At 46.7% G+C, this 21542-nt stretch overlaps 1 protein-coding gene across 2 annotated transcripts in view; it reads right to left on the reverse strand.

Annotated features, from left to right (window-relative positions):
- The window catches only part of THSD4 (thrombospondin type 1 domain containing 4), a 583087-nt gene extending 572257 nt beyond the window's left edge, over positions 1 to 10830 (reverse strand). For both annotated transcript variants that reach the window (XM_036844549.1, XM_036844548.1), the window contains exon 1: positions 10656 to 10830. The gene's annotated coding sequence lies outside the window, so the exon portion shown is untranslated. The remainder of the gene's footprint in view (positions 1 to 10655) is intronic.
- Positions 10831 to 21542: the final 10712 nt, after the last annotated feature.

The raw sequence follows: 21542 nt of genomic DNA on the forward strand, positions 1-21542 counted from the left end.
TATACATATACATATATCCCCATATCTCCTCCCTCTTGCGTCTCCCTCCCACCCTCCCTATCCCACCCCTCTAGGTGGTCACAAAGCACCGAGCTGATCTCCCTGTGCTATGCGGCTGCTTCCCACTAGCTATCTATTTTACATTTGGTAGTGTATATATGTCCATGCCACTCTCTCACTTCGTCCCAGCTTACCCTTCCCCCTTCCTGTGTCCTCAAGTCCATTCTCTACGTCTGCATCTTTATTCCTGTCCTGCCCCTAGGTTCTTCAGAACCTTTTTTTTTTCTTTAGATTCCATATATATGTGTTAGCATATGGTATTTGTTTTTCTCTTTCTGACTTACTTCACTCTGTATGACAGACTCTAGGTCCATCCACCTCACTACAAATAACTCAATTTCATTTCTTTTTATGGCTGAGTAATATTCCATATATATGTGCCACATATTATATTCCACATATATATGTATATATGTGCCACATCTTCTTTATCCATTCATCTGTTGATGGACACTTAGGTTGCTTCCATGTCCTGGCTATTGTAAATAGAGTTGCAATGAACATTGTGATACCTGACTCTTTTTGAATTATGGTTTTCTCAGGGTATATGCCCGGTAGTGGGATTGCTGGGTCGTATGATAGTTCTATTTTTAGTTTTTTAAGGAACCTCCATACTGTTCTCCATAGTGGCTGTATCAATTTACATTCCCACCAACACTGCAAGAGGGTTTCCTTTTCTCCACACCCTCTCCAGCATTTATTGCTTGTAGACTTTTTGAGGATGGTCAGTCTGAACAGTGTGAGGTGATATCTCATTGTAGTTTTGATTTGCATTTCTCTAATGATTAGGGATGTTGAGCATCCTTTCATGTGTTGTTGGCAATCTGTATATCTTCTTTGGAGGAATGTCTATTTAGGTCTTTTGCCCATTTTTGGATTGAGTTATTTGTTTTTTTGATATTGAGCTGCATGAGCTGCTCATAAATTTTGCAGATTAGTCCTTTGTCAGTTGCTTCATTTGCAAATATTTTCTACCATTCTGAGGGTTGTCTTTTCATCTTGTTTATGGTTTCCTTTGTTGTGCAAAAGCTTTTAAGTTTCATTACGGCCCATTTGTTTATTTTTGTCTTTATTTCCATTTCTCTAGGAGCTGGGTCAAAAAGGATCTTGCTGTGATTTATGTCATAGAGTGTTCTGCCTATGGTTTCCTCTAAGAGTTTTACAGTGTCTGGCCTTAGATTTAGGTCCTTAATCCACGTTGAGTTTATTTTTGTGTATGGTGTTAGGGAGTATTCTAATTTCATTCTTTTACATGTAGCTGTCCAGTTTTCCCAGCACCACTCTTTGAAGATGCTGTCTTTTCTCCATTGTATATTCTTGCCTCGTTTATCAGAAACAAGGTGACCATATGTATGTGGGTTTATCTCTGGGCTTTCTATCCTGTTCCATTGATCTATATTTCTGTTTTTGTGCCAGTACCATACTGTCTTGATTACCGTAGCTTTGTAGTATAGTGTGAAGTCCAGAAGCTTGATTCCTCCAGCTCCGTTTTTCTTTCTTAAGATTGCTTTGGCTATTCAGGGTCTTTTGTGTTTCCATACAAATTGTGCAATTTCTTGTTCTAGTTCTGTGAAAAATGCCACTGGTAGTTTGATAGGGATTGCATTGAATCTGTAGATTGCTTTGGGTAGTATAGTCATTTTCACAATGTTCATCCTTCCAATCCAAGAACATGGTATATCTCTCCATCTGTTTGTATCATCTTTAATCTCTTTCATCAGTGTCTTATAGTTTTCTGCATACAGGTCTTTTGTCTCCTTAGGTAGGTTTATTCCTAGGTATTTTATTCTTTTTGTTGCAATGGTAAATGGGAGTGTTTCCTTAATTTCTCTTTCAGATTTTTCATCATTAGTGTATCGGAATGCAAGAGATTTCTGTGCATTACTTTCGTATCCTGCTACTTTACCAAATTCATTGATTAGCTCTAGTAGTTTTCTGGTAGCATCTTTAGGATTCTCTATGTATAGTATCATGTCATCTGCAAACAGTGATAGCTTTATTTCTTCTTTTCCAATTTGGATCCCTTTTATTTCTTTTTCTTCTCTGATTGCTCTGGCTAAAACTTCCAAAACTATGTTGAATAATAGCGGTGAGAGTGGGCAACCTTGTCTTGTTCCTGATCTTAGTGGAAATGGTTTCAGTTTTTCACCACTGAGAATGATGTTTGCTGTGGGGTTGTCATATATGGCCATAATTATGTTGAGGTAAGTTCCCTCTATGCCTACTTTCTGGAGGGTTTTTATCATAAATCAAACAGTAATATTTTAAAAAAATACACTGCAGTCATTTAAAAAATCATGTCTTGGAAGAATATCGAATGTTTGGTACAGAAGGAAAATGTTTATGATGAATTATTAAGTGAAAAAAGTAGTGAACAAAACAATATGTTTAACATAATAGCAATTTTATAAAAGTGTGTGTGGGCAGGGTGAGAGAGAGAGAGAAAGACACCAGGAAGATACACATTCAAAATAATGGTCATCATTGGTTGGGAAATTATGGTTGATTTTTATTGTTCTTCTTTGTGTTTTCTGTATTTTCTAAGTTTTCTGCAATAAATATATCTTACCTTTGTAATCAGAAAAAAATAAAGTGTTATATCTAGAAACTTAAAAAGCAAATCAGCAGTGCCGTTATCAGCAAACAGCTTTTGACACTGGGGTCCACGTGGAGTTAAAAGCGATGCAGCAGACTGTGCAGGGGCTAAACTGTCTATACTGTACCGAAACTAGGCAGACTGTGGCAAAGACAGCTCCAAAACCCTCCAGCCCGCCTCTCCCAGGCAGGGGTCCATGGCACCCACATGGCCTCTCCAGGGCACATCTCAATAGGCTTTGCCAGTGGCACAAGCCAAGGGCAGCACGAGTGCCTGGAGAAGAGAAGCTGGGCATCCCTGCTACTCCCAGACATGGGAACCCAGCCAACCTCCCTCCCGCCTCCGCCTCCACACACTCAGGCAGCCGTACTCACTCCACCTGCCCCCATATTCACGGTTCTTTCACACCTGCCCACAGTAAAAAATGAGCCCCCCTTTGTGCTACATCTGTTTTGCGATTGTAACTCCACCCCTTCTCTAAGCAAAATAGTCAGCCTTACTTTTTAGTTTAAGTGGGTTACACAGCAATAAAAAGGAAAGAAGCACTGATACATGCTTCAACATGGACAAACCCTGGAAACGTTATTCTTAGTGAAAGAAGTCAGTCACAAAAGACCATGTATTATATGATTCCATTTATATAAAATGTCCAGAATCCATAGAGACAGAAGGTAGAGTCATGGTTTCCACGGGCTGGGAGAGGAAGGAGTGGGGAATGATTTCTAATGGGTGCAGAATTTCTTTTAGGGGTGCTGAAAATATTCTGGAATTAGATCATGGTGATGGCGGCACAACTTTGTGAATAAAGTAAAAACCACTGAACTGTGTACTTTAAAATGGTGAATCTCAATTTTTAAAATTTTCAAGTGGGTTACAATTAGACTTTTAAGTGGTTACAATTAGACTTCTCAGCGGGTTATAATTATAATGAGGCACTAACTGGCCCAGTAGTTCCCCCAGAGCACATAGTTTGGAGGCAGATGACTTGGAATTCAAATATCACTCTGACATCCGCTTGCTGTGTGAGCCCATGTAATTTCCTTAACCTCTCTGAGCCTCAGTTTTCTAGGCTGTACAACAAGGAGAATATTGTCTAGCTTACATGGATTGTTGAGAGGCTTAAATAAGTTCATGCAGGTAAATCCCAGCACCTGACACAGAGCTCCATAAACAGCAGTTCCCTCTCCCTTAGCTGGTCAGAAGATCCTTTGAACTTCAAGCAGAATGAAACCTTGGACTAATAAGAACCTACTGTATAGCACAAGGAACTCTACTCAATACTCTGTAATGACCTATATGGGAAAAAAATCTAAACAAGAGTGGATATATGTATATGTATAACTGATACACATTGCTGTACAGCAGAAACTAACACAACATCGTAAATCAACTATACTCCAATAAAAATTAATCAAAAAAAAAAAAGAATAAAACCCTGGGCCTTGACTAAAGCATCACTAAAGTCAAGCAGGACTTGAGTACTCGTCTGTTCTGGAAAAGACACTAAACAGAGCTAGAGGCTAGGATGTCGGTGCATACCCTGTAACAAGACTTCAAAACTTGCAGACACACAGCTCCACTCCCAAGGCTCACCTTATAACCAGCAATAAACTCTCTGCCTCCACCGACAGTCTCAAAGAGCCTCATGTCCACTGTCGGGTGGGACCCTCTCGACCATTAGATAAGTGTTGCTATTCTTAGCATCAATCAAGGATGAAGCAACCAGAGCTCAAAGAAACCAGAAGAAGGGGCAGAGCCGTGATTTGCACCCAGGTCAGACTGTCTCCACGGCTCCTAATTTTGCTTTCAAGGCAGCTGCCCTCCCTACTCTCAGCCACTTTTCTCCGGGCTGTCAGGTCACAGCGAGGCTGGCTGCGGGCAGCGCTGGCGTGGAAGGGCCGTGCCACCACAGGACCAGGCAGGTGTCACTCCCCAGTCCACCAGCTCTGGCCGCCAAGCATGGAGGCAGGGGCGGGGGGCGAGGAGTGGAATCAAAAGGGCAGCTGAAGGCCAGGGAGCCAGTAGCAAAGGGAGGGGCGAGAGGGACCAGAATTCAAGGCATGTGAGGGTTAGAGGTCAAACAATCGAGATCAATCACCCTAAGCAAATGTGAGAGGTGTGGAAGAGAAGCTGCTTACATCCTTCCCAGAGAGGCGAGAAAAAAGTGATGGCTAACCTTCACATGGCACATCCACGTGCCTGAGGCTGTTTTAAGCTTTTTACGTTCTCATGACTTTCACCCACAGTATGTATGTATGTATGTATTATTATGCCCATTTTACAGATGGGAAGACTTACAGCACAAGAGGTTAAGGAACTGTTCAGGGCCCCCCAGCATGGCTGAGTCAAGGCCTGAACTCAGGCAGCCGGCTCGGGAGGGCTCCCACCCTCAGCTGCCTGACCCGGGGAAGGAGGTGGACCCGCTGCCGAAGACGGTGTCCAGCCAGTGGCAGACTCCCTTCTCCATCCTCCTCGAAATGACAAGGGATCAGAGGCACTGTGCTACAGAAGGAAAAGTCTGTTTGGCAACTACAAATCTGTGACGTGCTGATATGATCGGAAGGTTTCCAAGAAGGAAGCAGGTAGAGCAGCCTCCCTGCAGTCCGTGTATCCATTTGCATAAGAAATTAACCTGAGCCTCCAAGAAAAATGGTTAAGTCAAAGACGTCACTTGTCTCACCCTGCTGCTCTCCCCTCAGTCATGTGGCTGTGTCCCTGCCGTAAATCAAAGGCCAAGCTCCCCTTTCATCAGATGCCTACAGATAATTCCCTTGCGATTTCCCTGCTGGGGCTCAGAGGGCCACAACCTAAAGGGTTAACGTCTCATTTCCTCTCATCTTTCAAGCCTTAATCCCCATCCTGAGCTGGGTGCATTCCAAGCCCACCTGGAGCAGGTCATGACGAGCCCCAGCCCACGGCTGGCCCTTCATTTCCCCTGGCAGGAGATTAGATGGGGCGCCCATTAATCACTCATTATTTGGGTCCTTGCTGCTGGCCAGCCCTAGGGCAGACGGCCAGCTGTCTGGGAGGGTTGCCCAGCCCAGGTCGTGGGCTGCCTGATGCCACCCTTCTGGGACAAGTGTAGTGTAAGCAGGCTCTCCGGACCACGCCCGAGAGGAGAGGGGTTAAGGGAGAACGCTGCCGGGGTACTGCTCGGTGATCCGCTTGAGTAAGGCTCATGGGAGAAGACAGCATGCACAGTATGTTCAGGGAAAGGATTAGAGAAAAAGAAAAAGAGATAAGCAGAAAGAGACCACTCTCCCGGGACAAGTAACCATCAATAAAAGCAAACTGCTGCCTACCTGTTTCTTAGGTCCTTCTTAGAGGAAACTAAAGGGAAATTGGAGGAAGGAAATGAAGAGGGAAGAGGATGTTGAATGGATAATTCTTCTTCATCATCATCATCATCATCATCATCACTATTATTACTGCACAGCTGGAGGTGTTCATCTCCTGGGTTTGAATATAAGGTTGCAATATTCAGCCCTTCAGACACAAACCCCCCGGACCTGAGGGGGCCTGAGATGACATACTTTTTCTAGAGCTCATCTATTGAGCACCAACTGCCTGCCAAGCGCTGACTGGGTACAGAGCAGTTAAATGGGATGCAAACTGACACCGGGCACCCACTAGGTGCCGGGCCTTTGCTTAATGCCCCGTGTGCCTGTGCACCAGTCCCTACACCAGCTCCCCAGGATGTGGCCATCCTTTGTTACAGATGGGGAAAGCAAGCCTAGAGGTGGGAGGGTGCAAAATAAAGGCCTGTAGAATGAAGGAGATGTGTCAGTGACCAGACCCCACTCCAGGGAAGGAGGTGGGACTCACCACGCCCACATGCTCAGCCCTGTTTGGGGAGTCCCAGGCCACTGTCACCTCAGGCAACTTGGGTCTCCAAACCAATCCACCCTGGTCCCTCTCCCTCAGCACATGCTCAGGCCCAGAAATACACTCACAGTGAGCCTGATGGGGAGAGGTGGGGAGCATGCCTTCAGGACTGAACTGAAGACCCCCTTGACCAAAAGGGGGCTCTGCTCCATGGCTCACTCCTTAAGAGTCAAGGTCAAGGCCTCTGTTAAAAAGGACCGTGCTACCTGGGATCCAGTGGCTAATTAACTCACCACCTGTCATTAGAACCTCATTGTAAAGGCAGCCTAGGGCAGTGGTCCTCAAACCTGAGCGTGCAGAATTACCTGAGGCTCTCTTTAAAATGCTCATTCTCCCAGGCCCTGCCTCCACCCTGGAATCTGGTTTTTTTCCCCACCAGATCCTAATTCTGATTCAGGTGTTCTGAAAACAACCCTTTCAGGAAACAGTGATATAGTGGAAAGAGCACCAGACTTAGGAAGCTGGGTTCTAAGACTTAGACTCAAAACCTGAGTTGTTGACCTCAGGCAAGTAAGCGGAGTTTCCTTCCTCGTAAAATGCAGATGATACTGTGTCTGTCACAGGTTGCTGGAAGGATGAAAGCATCAAGCCCAGCACACACACAGGGCTCATTAAACATGACCTGAAAGAGTTCATCAGGCCAGCAAGGCTCCAGAAACCGGAGAAGTCAGTTTTGATGGGTTGGAGAAAGCAAAGAAGGCAAATCAGGCCCAAGATGAGGGGTGGCCCAGCATCAGCGCACAGGTCAAGCAGAGGGGAGTGAAGAGGGGGGATCCTGAAAGAGGGCAAGAGTCAGCAAAGCGGCCTCAAGGCAGAGCCTCACACTGAAGCTCCCCTCCCAGTGGCAGACTGGGCCCTGCGTGAGCAATTGGCACAGCATTTCTAAACCATTACCTTCAAAGAGAAGCCAGCCAATAAACACACATGCAACCTTTAGATCTGCACATATGTAAATAAATATCACGATTCTGCACACACACACGAAGAAAGATAAAAGGTGGGACAAGTGGAGAGAAGAAGAGAAAGGAGGGAAAAGTAGGATGGAAGGTCAAAGCCAGTCACATTTTCAAGTTCGCTGGTGCTGGCAAGGTGCTGGAACTGTGCCAGAACTGTGCCCCACGGCCCGGGAGAGGCCCTAGGAACAGAAACCCAGGAGCTGCTCTGGAGAAACTTTGGGGTGGCTGGGGAGATGCGGCTTGCCCACTAGGACATGTCCAGGCTGAATACAGAGACCGTGCAAAGAATGCAGGGGAACACATAAAATGGGTTCATGGAAGAGAGGGATGGGCGTGTGCAAGAAGGGCTGGGATCCACTTCCTGGCAAAATTTAGACCAGCAGAGAGGAAATCTGCATTTCTGAGCTGGGGGTAGGGGACATACAAGACCACGATAAAAAGAACAGGTAAGTGGAGTGAAGGATTTCAGGCAGGGAAGAGTTGGGTTGTTCTTGGATCAATAAAGTAGACTCAAATTAAGGCAAGTTTGAAACATCCAGATGAAGAATGGCCTTGATGCCACCATGTCCATACCAACGCTTTCACATCTCTAGGTCTTTGCTCAGGCTCTTCCCTTTGCCTGCTATGCTTCCCCTCCTTCCAGCCTTTCCCATCTCCTTGAACTCCTCCCCATGCTTCAAAGCCCAGCAGAAATATTCCTAGCTCTTCCCATGCAGGAAAATATTTCTCCCTCATCTGTGTCTCCTTGATGTTTTTGCACACTCCCAATGTTTTGCTTTGTTTTGTGGTTCTTTCTTTACATCTCTTTCTCTCCCAGGTGGCTATACATCATCTGCTAGCCTGTCAACAAATCAAGGGCAAGGATATTGTCTTGTTCTTGGTTTAAGCCTCAGCATGTAGTAACACTCCCTGGCACACAGCAGACCCCCAAAAATATTGGCTGGAGAAGACTTAAATAGAAGTGAATACTGGGGAGCCATTGTGATTTCTTGAAAGAAGTGATGTGGTGCAATCAGAATTTTAGGAATATTAATCTGTCAGCATGAAAGATGATGGATTAAAATGAAGAAAGGGACTCGTGGCCAGAAGTCAAGAGAGGAGACTCTTACTGTAACGCGGACATGGTTTAAGGAGGGAGCAGAGGGAATGGAGACAGGAAGATAATTTCCTGGATGCACAGAAGAACGTGGATGGGACTTGGTAATGAATTAGCTATAAATGAGGGGGCTGGGATGCGGAGTCTGGTGCCCTCAAACATAGAGACTCCCAGCCAACTGGGAGAAAGGTGGTACCATGGAGAGAAACGTTGGGGGATGGAGAAGGATAGGCAATCAGTACCCAGACTCTCTTTAGGATAACTGATTACAATCACAATAAGCATTTCTAGGTCAACAACAACCCTCCAAGTCAAAATATCCAATCCTGATCTTATGCCCAAACTCTAGGCTGTATTTTATTTATTTTTTCCTAACAGCCAACTGGAACCACTTCTTCATGGCAGGGGAGACTGAAATGAAGATAAGACCAAGCTGGCACCCTGCTGGGTGCTGGGCATGGAGGAGACCACACAAGCTCATCTGGCCAGCCCTTCCCACAAGAGGCCACCTGAGTTGCTTGTTCACTAGGGCCTCCAGTATTCTGATCACCCAAACTTGTTTCCGGGACCTCTGGGAAATCCCTGTTCCAGCCCTGCAGAGGTTTATAGGAAAGTCCTAGGACTCCTGTCTGCTTCCTTGCATTAATTTCAGGGTTAGGATTTTGTTTTCTAAAGGAATTCAACTATGGTGCCAACAAAAATCTATAGGAATTGAGTAGCACTGTATTTAAATCACCTTTTTAAAATGTTTGCTTCTTTGTATTTTGAGACCCAATAAAATCCTATTAAGCCCTACCACTTCATTACTTTCATCAGTGAAGGAAAAGACATATGCAGGTTATACAGGTTTTAAGAGCTGTGTGATCTTTGAAAAATCTTTAGACTCTTTTGTATCTGGGTGCCTTCAGCTGCGAAAGGACAGTTGGAGGAGATGATTCCGTAGATCTCTCTCAGGTCTCTATTTCTCTTTTTCCAAATTCCAACAGGCATCCCATGATCGCTTTGGCTACCCAGGACCAAGGCTTCAGATTCACTTACTGCCTGCCAAGGGACAAAGGGCTGCGTGGTGGGGGTCACAGAGGAGACAGGAAGAGGCGCAGGCACGCACACTCGCCAGGCAGTAGTGGAGGCACGGGCAGGGGGGTGGGGCGCGCGGCTGGCTGTGGACTGCTTAAGGAGACCCCAGACCCCACAAATTCCCGATGCTAAGTGGGCCTGAGAACGACCTGAAAGCCTCTTCCCAACTTAGGGCTGATGTTATTTCAAAGAAAAAAATATTAACTTCCAGATCGCTAAAGCTCCAGAGTGGGCTAGTTCTGTAAAAGCTAATTCTACAAGCGCGCCAAGGGACTGCAGGTACTTGGGCTACACTTGAGGAAGTGTCCGGAGTTGGCGGAAACCGCCCATCTACTCCGGCTCCCAGAGGCGCTAGGTTGCAGCGGTTTAGCTGAGACACACACACACACACACACACACACACACACACACACACACACACACACACACACACACACACACACACACACACACACACACACACACACACACACACACGTGAGGCTTTCTAGAAAACGACGTGGCCGAGGCCCCAGGCTGGGTCTCGACGCGCGCCGACCGAGACTCGACCCTCTCTCCGGCCCCGGGCAGGAGGTTGGCGAGGCCGGCGTGGGGTCGCGCGGGCTGGGTGTTCACTCGCCGGTCCCCATCTGCCGCAACCAAGAGAGCTCGGGGCTCCGACTCCAGGACGGCCAAGGTTGACTGTCCCTAGAGTTTCCAAGTAGGAGGGTGGAGGGGTGAGTGCTGGCGCTGGGACAGAGCAAGTCCCCCAGGAAAAGAAGACAGAAGGAGGCGCAGCCGTCGGCACGAACTAGGCGCGCGCTGGCTCCCCCAGCCTGGTTCGGACGCAGCCCCCCGGCGCCCCCGACACACCCACTGCGCCCCGCCACCCGCGCCAGCCCGCCCGGCGGTCCAGAGGGGCCCCGAGAGGCTGGCAGCGGCCGGGCCGGGTCGGGACCCCGCGGGCTGGGCGCAGGGGGCGCGCGGCGCGGGCAGCTCGGCTCACCTGGCGGTCCGTGTCCCGGAGCGGCCGGTGGACGCCTCGCCTCGCCCCCGCGTGGTTCCCGGCGCCGGGCAGCCCCGAGCGCGCCGCATGGACGGCCGCCGCCGCCGCCCCGCGCCCGTCCTGCACGGGGTCTCGCTGCGCCCGGGTTCCGCGTCGGGCTGCGCGGGCGGCCAGAGGCTCGGGTGCGCGCGGAGAGCTCTGGCTCGAAGTTTGCGATCCCGAGAGCCGGGATCCGCGCTCCCTCGGTCCCTCCTCCCTCCCCCACTCGCGGCCTCCTGCTGTCATCTGGAGCCGCTCCTGACGCCCCCTGGCGGCCGCCTCGGGAAGCACCGGCCCCCATCCCACCCTCACTCCCCAGAGGGGCCCCTTAACAAGGATGAGCGCCACCGATCCCTGGGCGAGAGAGGACAGACATCATCCCGTAGAGGGGAGGACAGTCTAGACCGAGGAAAGGAGGGAGGAGGGTGGCGAGACTGGAAGGAAGAGCGGTCCGGGCTGGCCAAGTAAGAGGAAAAAGGGGTGAGACCAGGAGGTAATTAAACTAGGGCCAGATGGTGGAAGGCCTTGAATTCCGCGCTAATCTTATCCAGAGGTTTGTGGGAGCCATTGAAGGACCGAGGCACAGGAGGGATGGGGGCATCCTTGCGTTTTGGGACAACCATTCTGGCTACAAGAGGGTGAGGAGGAGGCTGAAGCAGGGAGCCAGCAAAAAAATTTTTGCTGTAAACAAGAGCGGAGAAGAAGGCAGTGACTATAAGGGCAGCGAAAGAAGAGCCCTCCTGTAAAGGGCACACAGTCACACGAGCACACTCACACACAAGATAAGACTCACTGGGCTCCTTCTAAAGGCAAGGGACAAAGGACAAGAGCCCTCCACATTCTAACTAGGGTTAGACAGCATGGGGGAGAGAGAAAACACGCTTCTGACAGCCAGAGGGATTCGGCATTTTTCTTGTCTTAGGGTGATAGTGTATCCCCACACACAGAAAAAAACCTGCTGCAAAACAGTAATAATAAAAATCAAACTTTGATCTGTATATACAAGCCCTTCTTTTTACTAACTGGCAAATATCGTCCCAGAGAGGGCATGACCAAAATTACCCAGCTAGCTAATGGCTGGAAAATTACTAGAGCCCAGTTTCTTGGTTCCTAATGCAGTGCTACATTCTTTCAATTCAAATGGAGGCATTTAGAGCTAGTGAAGTAGGAAATAGAATGACTGTGAGAAAATGTCCCTCCTCTCCCAGGAGGGGGTAAGGGTGACCTTAAATATTTGAAGAGGTTGTCCAGCTACAGGTAGACTCCCTAAATGAGGCAGCCTGTTTGATTACGACTGCCTCCAAAGCCTGCCTGCAGGAGCTGTTTTGAAAGTGCAGGTGCACGGGTGGGACAATGAAGGTGGCAGTAGAATGTAAGCTCCCTGCCCCAGAGCCAGGCCGAACCAGGGACGGGTGTGGTATGTGGGAGGAGAAAGGAGAGCAGCAGGGCAGATAGCTCCAAGGGAAAAAAACTAACAAAAGAGAAAGCGACAACCCAAGAGATTAGGCCAAAGAAAATCACCAACTTTGAGTGCCGACTACTGGCCTGGAACCTGGGCAGAGCCAGTTCTCCCTGATTCAAGCTAGTTCAAATAGGATGAAATAATTCCATACTCCCTCAAACAGATTCTGATTGGAGGCACAGTGGGATTAAATTAATTCTGAGTGTCATGAGTCCCTTGGGTCCAGATTAAGTGGCTCTAACAGCTCTGACCAGTTTAAACCATTTAAAATGATAGAAAAATTATACAACATTGGGATACACTTATTGTCCCAATGAATTGGACACTTCAAATGGTTAAAATTATGTAGTGTATATTTTACCACAATTTTTAAGAAGAAAAAATAATGAATAAAACTTGTTCAAAATGGATTGATTTATTAATTTATTGAAGAGATATGTACAGAGTGCTGAGTAGGGCCTTGGTACTCAGAGGTAAAGATAAAATGAAGAAAACATTCCAGTCCAAAAGAAGCTCAGAGTAAGGCGAGAAAGGTGCAAAATAGAAAATCCTACTGGTAGGTGGTAGGTATAATTGGGGCATCTGCAGATCCCCAACTCATGGGAGGGGATCGGAAATCTGGGATGTTCTGCCAGAGCTGAGCCTTAAAGGATGGGGGAAGTTCATCAGGCAGGCCATGGTATGAGCAGGGCTTAGGAGCCAAGGATATGGAGTTTTTTAAAAACTAATTTTAGACATACAGACAAGTTGCAAAAATAGTACAAAGAATTCCCTTATATTCCCACCCTTCTTCCCTTGATGTGAACATCTTACATAACCAGAGTGCAATTTTTATTGACCAAACTTAATCCAAGTGACCTAAGCTGGCTTTTCAGAGCTGATTCTGATCCACTTCAAACTTGTTCAAATAGTTGTGACCACATTTTGCTTACATGTCACAGAGTGTTCTCTTTTTTAAAGTCAAGACTGTGAAATCTAGTCTCATTTTAAACAGAGCTATTTACATTATGTAGAGACACAGGAGAATATTAATTATACAAAATCAACAAGTTTTAAATCTTTCGGTCCTGTTGCATTCCTACTTTTACCCAAGCATACGTGTGTGCATGCATCAGATTGGCAGAATTTGGTCCTCATGTATAAACAACGAACCGTCTCCAGCAGAGAGGACAAAGCAGAGTGGGTGCCTCAGCTCCCAGTCACAGAACACCCCGCGGCCGTCCAGCTCCCTGGCATGTCAGTGTCTTCTGTACACAACATCTTGGAGGGCAAGTTGTCAGTTACCCTCGTACATATCTGCGGTGTCAAGATGCTCACTATTCATAAAATAGCCCATACTGTTGTTGGAGACTTTCTGTTACAAAGCCCCCTCTAATGGTTAACTGAAACCTTTTTCCTGTGACCACTGCCCATTGGCCTTAGAAGTGGCTCCCAAGATGAGAAACAAAAATCATAACCCCTCTGTCAGCTCCACATATATAGGGAAGCCCTAGTTTCCTCCTGCTGCCATGCACACTTAGGAATTATTAGTGCCCCCTTCACTCCACTGTCCAGGTTGCTATGATAGACGACCTGGTCATCCTGCACAAGACTGCCACCACCCCGCCCCACTAAGCCTGCCCCCTGGCCAGCGCCACATGCCCAGCATCCCACCATTCCTCCTGGGGGTCCCCAGCCTGGAGCATAACGTCGGCACTAGTGAGGACTTCCTAATGTTGGGGGACCGATGGCATACTGCTGAGAGCAGCTTCCTGGGATTTCAGAGCACGTGGGACTGGAACAAGAGCCAAGTGTGAACAGACTGCAGGAAGGCAGCTTGGGACAACCGGACCTTTTTGGGGGAACGTATGAGTAACACAGCTTCTGCACTTCACTAATAAGTACCGACCAGGAATCCTTTTACCAGCAGAATATTTCTTGGGGCTAGAGTTCCAGAAGTTATGCTTTGAAAAAAATACTGCTCTCTGCTCTTGACAAACACTAACGTTTTCATCCTAATGGCATTTCTGGGGGTTGTGTCCCAGCAGGGAAGAAAACCTCTCCATTATCCCTACTTTGTTAACATTTGGAGGTGGAAGGGAAGCAGACATGTAGTCCAACCCCTAATTTCAGGCTCCAGAGAGGTACCGGGTACCGGGAACAATGCAAAATTGTTCTCTTCATTTTTTTGGTTGTGAACGTTTGTAGACTGTAAAGTCAAGGCAAGCTTGTGCCCAGTGAATAATACGGAAATAAGGGAAGCGTGATTTAAACAAAACAAAATAAAACAAAACAGAGCACCACAACACAACACAGCCCCTCGCGAGCTGGTAAACATGTAGTTTTAAGCTGCTTCTGAGAACCTTTTGGTGAGTGTTAAGAAGCCTTCCCTCCCCTGCTTGCCTCCTTAACTTACTTCTTTCTCTTCCTCCTCCAGGGCATCTGGGGTATGGACCTAAAAACCGGGTTCCTCCCGAGGGCCTGCCTGGGGCTGGCCCCCACTTGGCCTGTAAGAGAATAGCTGTACCGCAAGCTCAGAGGACAGATGTAAAATGACTTCTCAATGGAATGTCGGTTTCCGATGAAGTGTCGGGGAGTCTTCAGGCTGTGTTCAGGTTATCTAATTCCCCTTACCTCTCTCACTTCACTCTCATTCCCTTTCTTGTCTCATGGCCAGAAAGAGGAGATAGGAAGCCTCAAGTTACCTGGTACAAGACAACTTTTGGAATCCCAAATATTCAGATTATTTCTCTATTCCCTCTTTGCAAGCGGTAATACTCACAGCTAAAAGGCATCACCCAGGTTGAAGCCGTTTCTCTCCAGGAGCAGCAATGCGGAGCAAAGCAGAAGGCGGACATCACAGCCTCCAGATCCACAGGCCCCCTTTCTCCTTCTGGCGATGATTAACTAGGCAAAGACAATGGAGAGCGATGGAAGAGGTCCGTTTGCTAGCGTCTGCTCCTCTCACACATGATTGGTCATTCTTTCATTCATCCATCCAACCTATATTTATTGAAGCTGACTATGAATGATCGAAGGGAGGATGAGAAAAGTTAACCAGAGTCAAAAGGGGACCGGGTGGGAGAGATTGTTCTAGACAGAAGGACGCACACTTGCAAAGGCCCCGAGGGAAGCATGATGCACCTGGGGAACATAAAGAAGGGCTGTGTGGCCAGGGCTCAGGGAGAGAAAGGGGGGAAGTGGGGCAGGGGGATACGTTTGACCGTGCTGAGTCTTCCGGGAGTGGTTCATGAGCCTTTGACAACCACAAAGGCACAGGCATGTCCCATCAGAACAGATACAAGCCACAGGCTGGGGCAGGGTCCTGGGGCCCCCCTGCTGCCCTAGATGCTGGATTTCGGGAAGGTCCAGGGATCCCAGAGGGGAAGAAGTGTTGGCGGCAGCTCAAGGTAGTGGCTATTAATCAACCAATCCAAAAACATATCATTTCGTGATCGATAGGGAAAGCTGTCCTGTGCAAATCTGTTAAAGGTCAGTGATGTTTAGTGTCATTTTCGTGAGCTGGGTTATTTTCAAATGAGCAAGAAGAAGCCTCTGAGGTCGTTTAAGCAGGGGCTGACCTGACCAGATCTGTGTTTATCCAAAGGGAGAGAAAACAAATTCCTTTGGTTAATTAAAAAAAAGAAAGAAAAAAAAAAGGTAATGTAAAAACATCATTTCACAATTCTTTTGTAATGCAAAAATAAATGCAAAATAAAACAAATCCATCATTCTAAAGGAATGCCCTGTGTTTGCCTTCCCCTGCTTCCTGGGAGACTCTCCTAATAAGGTCTTGGCCTTCACTCATTGCCCATGCTGCCCTCGTGACCGGCACCGCAAGTCTCCAAGACGGCCGCGGTGTTAGAGGTCTCAGCACAGAGAGCAGTGTCTCTGTTTGAGGCTAATCAGCTTACACGGTGCCTGAAATTGCTGTCACCTTAGCCTCATTGGCAATTTTCCCTCTTTTATCAAACTGGCTTTCTTGTTGAATGAATTGATTTTTACAAAGTCTCAGAGATACCGCATATCCAATGAACACGGGCCAGATATGGTTTGTACATAATCCCAGGCACTACAGACCACAAAGTCAAACCGTCTCTAGGTTCATTGCTCTACTTTGCCAGTCATCTTTGTCTTGCCTCTACTGTCAATATATAGAGACCTACTGTGTGCCACTTGTGACATCTGGCCAGACTTTGCTGCCAAGATTTCTATGGGTCCTGCATTCCTTTTTTTTTTTCTTTCCTGTTTCCTGTTTCCTACTCTCTGCGTGATGGTGGCGTCTTCTCCTTGTAAGAAGCAGTTGAGTGTAGTAGAAGAAGGCAGGTATCCCCCAACCTCCACGCCAGTATCACGCGCTGGCCATGTCAATATCGAAATCACCAACCTCAGAACTGCAGTCCCCTCATTTAGAAAATAGGAAGAACTTATTTACACATGTTGGAAGAAAAGGGGCTCACACCAACTCCTGTAGCCCCTTCCAGCTCTCAGATCTATTCTCTCAGAAACTCTGCAACAGGGAAATTATGTGGCTCATTTTGGATCCATCTGGGAAAAGATGACATACACAGAGAAGCATGTGACTTCTTTTTTAAAAATTTCAAGCTGCATTTGAAACGCCTTCTTTTATTCCTGCAATGTAGAGAATTACCACACAACTCTAGTGCCACATTATGGCTTCAAGAGAAAACTCCCTACAGCCTGTGTCTTGAGGCTTTAATACTCACTGACTTAGCTGCTGTGCTCATTTGTTTGGGACGGATGAGAGAAGGCCTGCTGTGTGTGTGAGCCCTGGAATGGCTCCGATGTTCTCCATGAAGTAGCTGTCAGTCCAAGGGCTATAGGATCCATGTCCATGGCCAGCTTCTTCCTAAGGTCACCTTTCCCTATTTCAAATCATGGAGTTCTAGAGGCGGAAGAGGGCATTTCTTCTTACGCAGATAAGCGAGCGGCAAACATTCATACTATGAGTATGTGTGTGTTTGATTGAGAGCAAGAACCCCTGATAAGTGCTGGTCTGGTGCCCTTTCCATTACCGCACGGGGGTCAGGCGTTGAGCTATTTCAGGGAGCCGTCCTTCCCCTTGTAAGTTCATGCATGGAGACAACTGGGGTCTCATGCTGTCAGAAACAGCTCTCAAAGCCACTAAAAACATCTTGAGTTTCAGATCTCATACACATTAAAGCTGAGGACTTCAGGCCCTACTCAAAGCATATTTGATCTAATCAAGTGGTGTTTTTCCTTCTTTGGGGTTCAAACAAAAACACTGCTGGATCTCCCTCATGGGCTTGTTTGGAGGCTCAGCCCTGCAGTATGGACACAAATTTCTACTACTACCCATGCCTTGCCTCTTTCTAGAACTCATCTATGGATCTCAAGTTTGTTCAGGAAGAGTTCTGAGGCCCGGGAAGCATTTCTTCTAAAGTGTTGGGAGGACTACCACCTCCAGAGCCGGCAGCCTGAGCAGTGGGGTTGCTGCCTTACCTCTACTTCTCCATGGGAGAGGACTGCACCTGCTCTTGCGCCCTTCGAAGAGCAAGCCGTGTGAAGGTGGAAGTCTTTAGACAAGGCAGAGCTACCCCTGCATCAGCTGGCATAATATATTTCAGGGCAGGTGTACCATGAGTATGAGAGTAGATGGCAGGCTGCAGAGTGGGGTGGTCTGAAGCTACGATTCAGAAAAATCGTAGCAGCTTGTTTTAATCTGGTTCTAGCCATGTGACCTTGAACGTTGTCTTCACCTCTCTGAGCCTCAGTTTTCTCATCTGCAGAGTGAGACTAAATGCTCACAGCTGACTTCTCTCAAGTGGGGAAATGTGTAGAGCACACTGTCATGCCCTCTACCTTCCCTCTTAGAATTCTGAGAGAAGGTGGGCTGTGTCCCTGGTCAGTCCCTTCTGTCTGACTAGCGATATTGCTGTTTTTCCATTGTCACTGGAACATTCCAAGGATGAATGAAGGGTATGGGATCAAGCAGAGAACAAACATGAGCAAGAACAAGCATGTAGACTAATATACAAAATTCTGACCCAGTCCTACAAATGGAAAATACCACACAGAGGGAAAGAAACCAAATCACCCTGACATGCAATCAGATATTGGTGAAGGTGGACAAGAGCCCTGGTTGCTTTTTATTTTTTCTTCTCTTTTCAATTTCTTTCTTTTTCTCTTTCTTTCTTTTGTTCTTTTGTTTTTTTCATTCTTTCATTCTTTTTCAACAAAGAAAAATTAACTTTGCGAAATTGGGGGTCAAGCTTTTTACTTGTCAGCATCTGAAGTTCCCTTGAAGATAATAAGAAACACCTTCTATAAAATGACTTCCTGAAGAGGAGACATCTGAGCTAAACAAGTGTGCACCTGGGTCCGTGCTCTGCTCACTTACTAACGGTGTGACTTTGGAAAAGTGCCCTAATGGAGTCTGAGTTTTTCAGCTCTGAAGAGAAGATAACAATTCTTGAGGGCACGGTTAGGGCATTCACTACTATTTCCCCTTTAGGGGCAAGAGAGGATTTAACTTCACTGTCCCCTTGAAGTTAAATGTGGCCATGTGATTTTCTTTGGTCGATGGAATATGACTTCTCTTTTTAAAAATAGAAAGAAAGAGAGAAAGAAAAATAGAAGGACGGAAGGAAGGAAGGGAGGGAGGGAGGGAGGAAAGCCAACAGATGCTTTAAGTCTCAGTGTACCAATCACATTTCCTTCCCACTGGTGCCATGATTGTGGAAGCTACGGTTAAGATGTTACCTTAGTTAGCCTGGGTCTCAGAGGTCTCTGATGAGCAGAGCACCCACCACTCCTGTTGGATGTGTAGCATCTTTTGCTGTGTTAAGCCACTGAGATTTGGGTTTGTTTATTATTGCAGCAAAACCTAGTACACCGTGACTGAAACAGTGGTGGTTACAATAAAATATGATGGTATTTGTAGATACCAGTTGGCAGTGGCAATGTGCTCGAGAAGCCTTGTTATTTCACTATCCAGAGGTAATTGTATTGATTAGCCCAAGTTAAGGGGTAACTTCTGGGCACGGGTCAGGCAGGCCACAGAAAGTGGCAACTTAATCCAGACTATGTGTCTCCACCAGGGGCCAGAATCAGGAAAATCCTAAAAAATCTCCCCCAGTAGTTCTGCCGTGGTGACCAAAATACCCCATCTACCTTTGAATAAGCTCCAGATAAAGGGTCAATCGATGACCTAAAAGGGGAGATGCCTAGGGAGATTTCACAGGCTCTGGGCAATTGAGTGATGCTCAGGGATGAACAGGCACCGCAGTGGGAGGGTCTCGAAGGGCAGCAATTTAGAATGAGGCCAGCATTGTGGCGGGGGGAGGGACATCCTTGGCAGTGGGAAGTTTAAGTTCACCTCGGTATGTGGTCCCTGTCTCTCCTTTCTTGCTGTAATAGTTTTCTTCCTCACATCTTCCGTGATAACTTCTCAACTCCAGGCTTCCATTTCCTGGATATTCTAGCAGATGCTTCAAGTCAGCATGTGACGGAGGGAACCATCACCTCCCACCACCAAAACCGCTGTCTCCTTATTCCAGGCTCCATATCTGGGTGAAGGGCAGCTGTCTTCCCAATCGCTTAGGCTTAAAATCTCAGAATTCTTATGGCCTCTTGGGACACTCTCTTTTTTTCCTGTTAATGTGAAAGGGGAGAATGTAAACAAGAGAAACAACTGAAAGTACTGTACAGGCCAGGTAAGGTTGTGGTTCAGTCTTAATGTGAATTTGTTCCTTTGAGAATTTGTGTTTGGGGGGGGAATGTCTCTAATTGTAGATTCAGAAAATAGGACGTGGACTGCCTAATTCTTTCAGGCCACAAAAAAGAGCCATAATAAAGAGCTATTGCTGGTCAATGAAATGTTAAAATGCAACTTCTGGGGGTCAATATATATATATATATATATACCATTTTCCACATAGCAAAAGACCAATGATTTAAATGAGATGCTGATTCCACAAAAGATAGAATAAGGAAGGGCACACTAAATGCAACTATAAATCCTGGACAGAATGGAGGGAGTAGCTCTCTGAGGGCCCTGAAACATAAATTATAGCAGGCAGATTGGGGAAGGAGACCAGGATTCAAAGTTCCGCTAAGCCAGCAGTGAGTTTGCCATTTTTTTCCTCTAGTGTTGCCCAGTCTGGACTCAAAGGCAGCCAGAAACTCAGAAGTGTGCCCCAGGGGCCGACAGAAATAGCTCCAAGAGAGTCCTCTGTTTCTGGTCCAAGAAATAAGAAAGGGGACTCCTAAGAGTCAGAGAGAAAGAGAGGGGAAATCCTCTGGTTTTTGTTTCTTTTTTTCCTTCTTTTCAGCCTCTCCCACAGGCAGCAGTCGTGGTGGGGATGGGAGCAGGGGTGGTGACAGTGGTGATGGGCAGACACCTAAAGCCCTGAGGGAGGAAGGAGAACCATTCTGTTTGACCAGAGAAGCAGTGATCAGAAGAAGGTGAGCAAGTCTCCATTCCTTTTTTTCCTCTCTCTGTCCTCCTGCCACTCGACTCCAGACACAATAACAGTCACAGGAAGTGTGTGGCAGAGCTAGCAAACTATAGACCAAGCCTGCTGGCTAACGGACTAGGAAGAAGGCTCCGAGGAGCCAAGAGGTGTTGGCAAGATCATGGAGAGTAGGGATGTTAAGAAAGAAATCCATGAACTTAATGTATGAACTCCTGGGTTCACCTCCAAGCTGAACATGTATGGATCTGACTTTAAAAAGCATACCACAGGTTTTGAGAACTGAACTACAGGTTAGACCAAGATTCTACCCCAAGACTGCCTACTGGGTGGCACACACACAGGACTGACGTGAATAAGGCTGCACTTTGAAAACAGAACTGGTATTGGAACCATAGCCCACAGAGGCAGGTTGGAACTTACAGCCAGAATATAACGTGGTTAATTGCCTGCTTCAAAAAAAAAACAACAATGTTTCTTTAAACTAGATTTAAACCAGACTCAGAGTCTCATAATATTCCAAAATATCAAGGATATAGGCCAAAATTTCTCAGCATATGAAGAATCATGAAAGTCTCAACTAACAGGGAAAGAGAAAATCAACAGATATCAACCCTGAGAAGATGCAGTTGTTAGGATAATCAAAGATTTTTAAAGCAGTGATTGTAACTATGCTCAAAGAAGTAAGGGTAAGCACTCCTGAAACAAAAGAAAAACAGAAGGTCTCTGGAAAAAAAAGGAAGATATAAAAACAAATGAAATGGAAATTTTGGAACTGAAAAGTACAATAGTTAAAGTGTTGACTTTAGTACAGTAAGTCCCATACATACGAACTTCAAGTTGCGAGCTTTCAAAGATACAAACGGGTATTCGCATGTCCAGTCACGTAAGTTAGTTCACGTGTCTGGTGTACATTGTTACATGAGTGCATCCTCTACAAGTGGTTGTGCT

The sequence above is a fragment of the Balaenoptera musculus genome, chromosome 2, assembly GCF_009873245.2.
Source record: "Balaenoptera musculus isolate JJ_BM4_2016_0621 chromosome 2, mBalMus1.pri.v3, whole genome shotgun sequence".
Classification (NCBI taxonomy): Eukaryota; Metazoa; Chordata; class Mammalia; order Artiodactyla; family Balaenopteridae; genus Balaenoptera; species Balaenoptera musculus.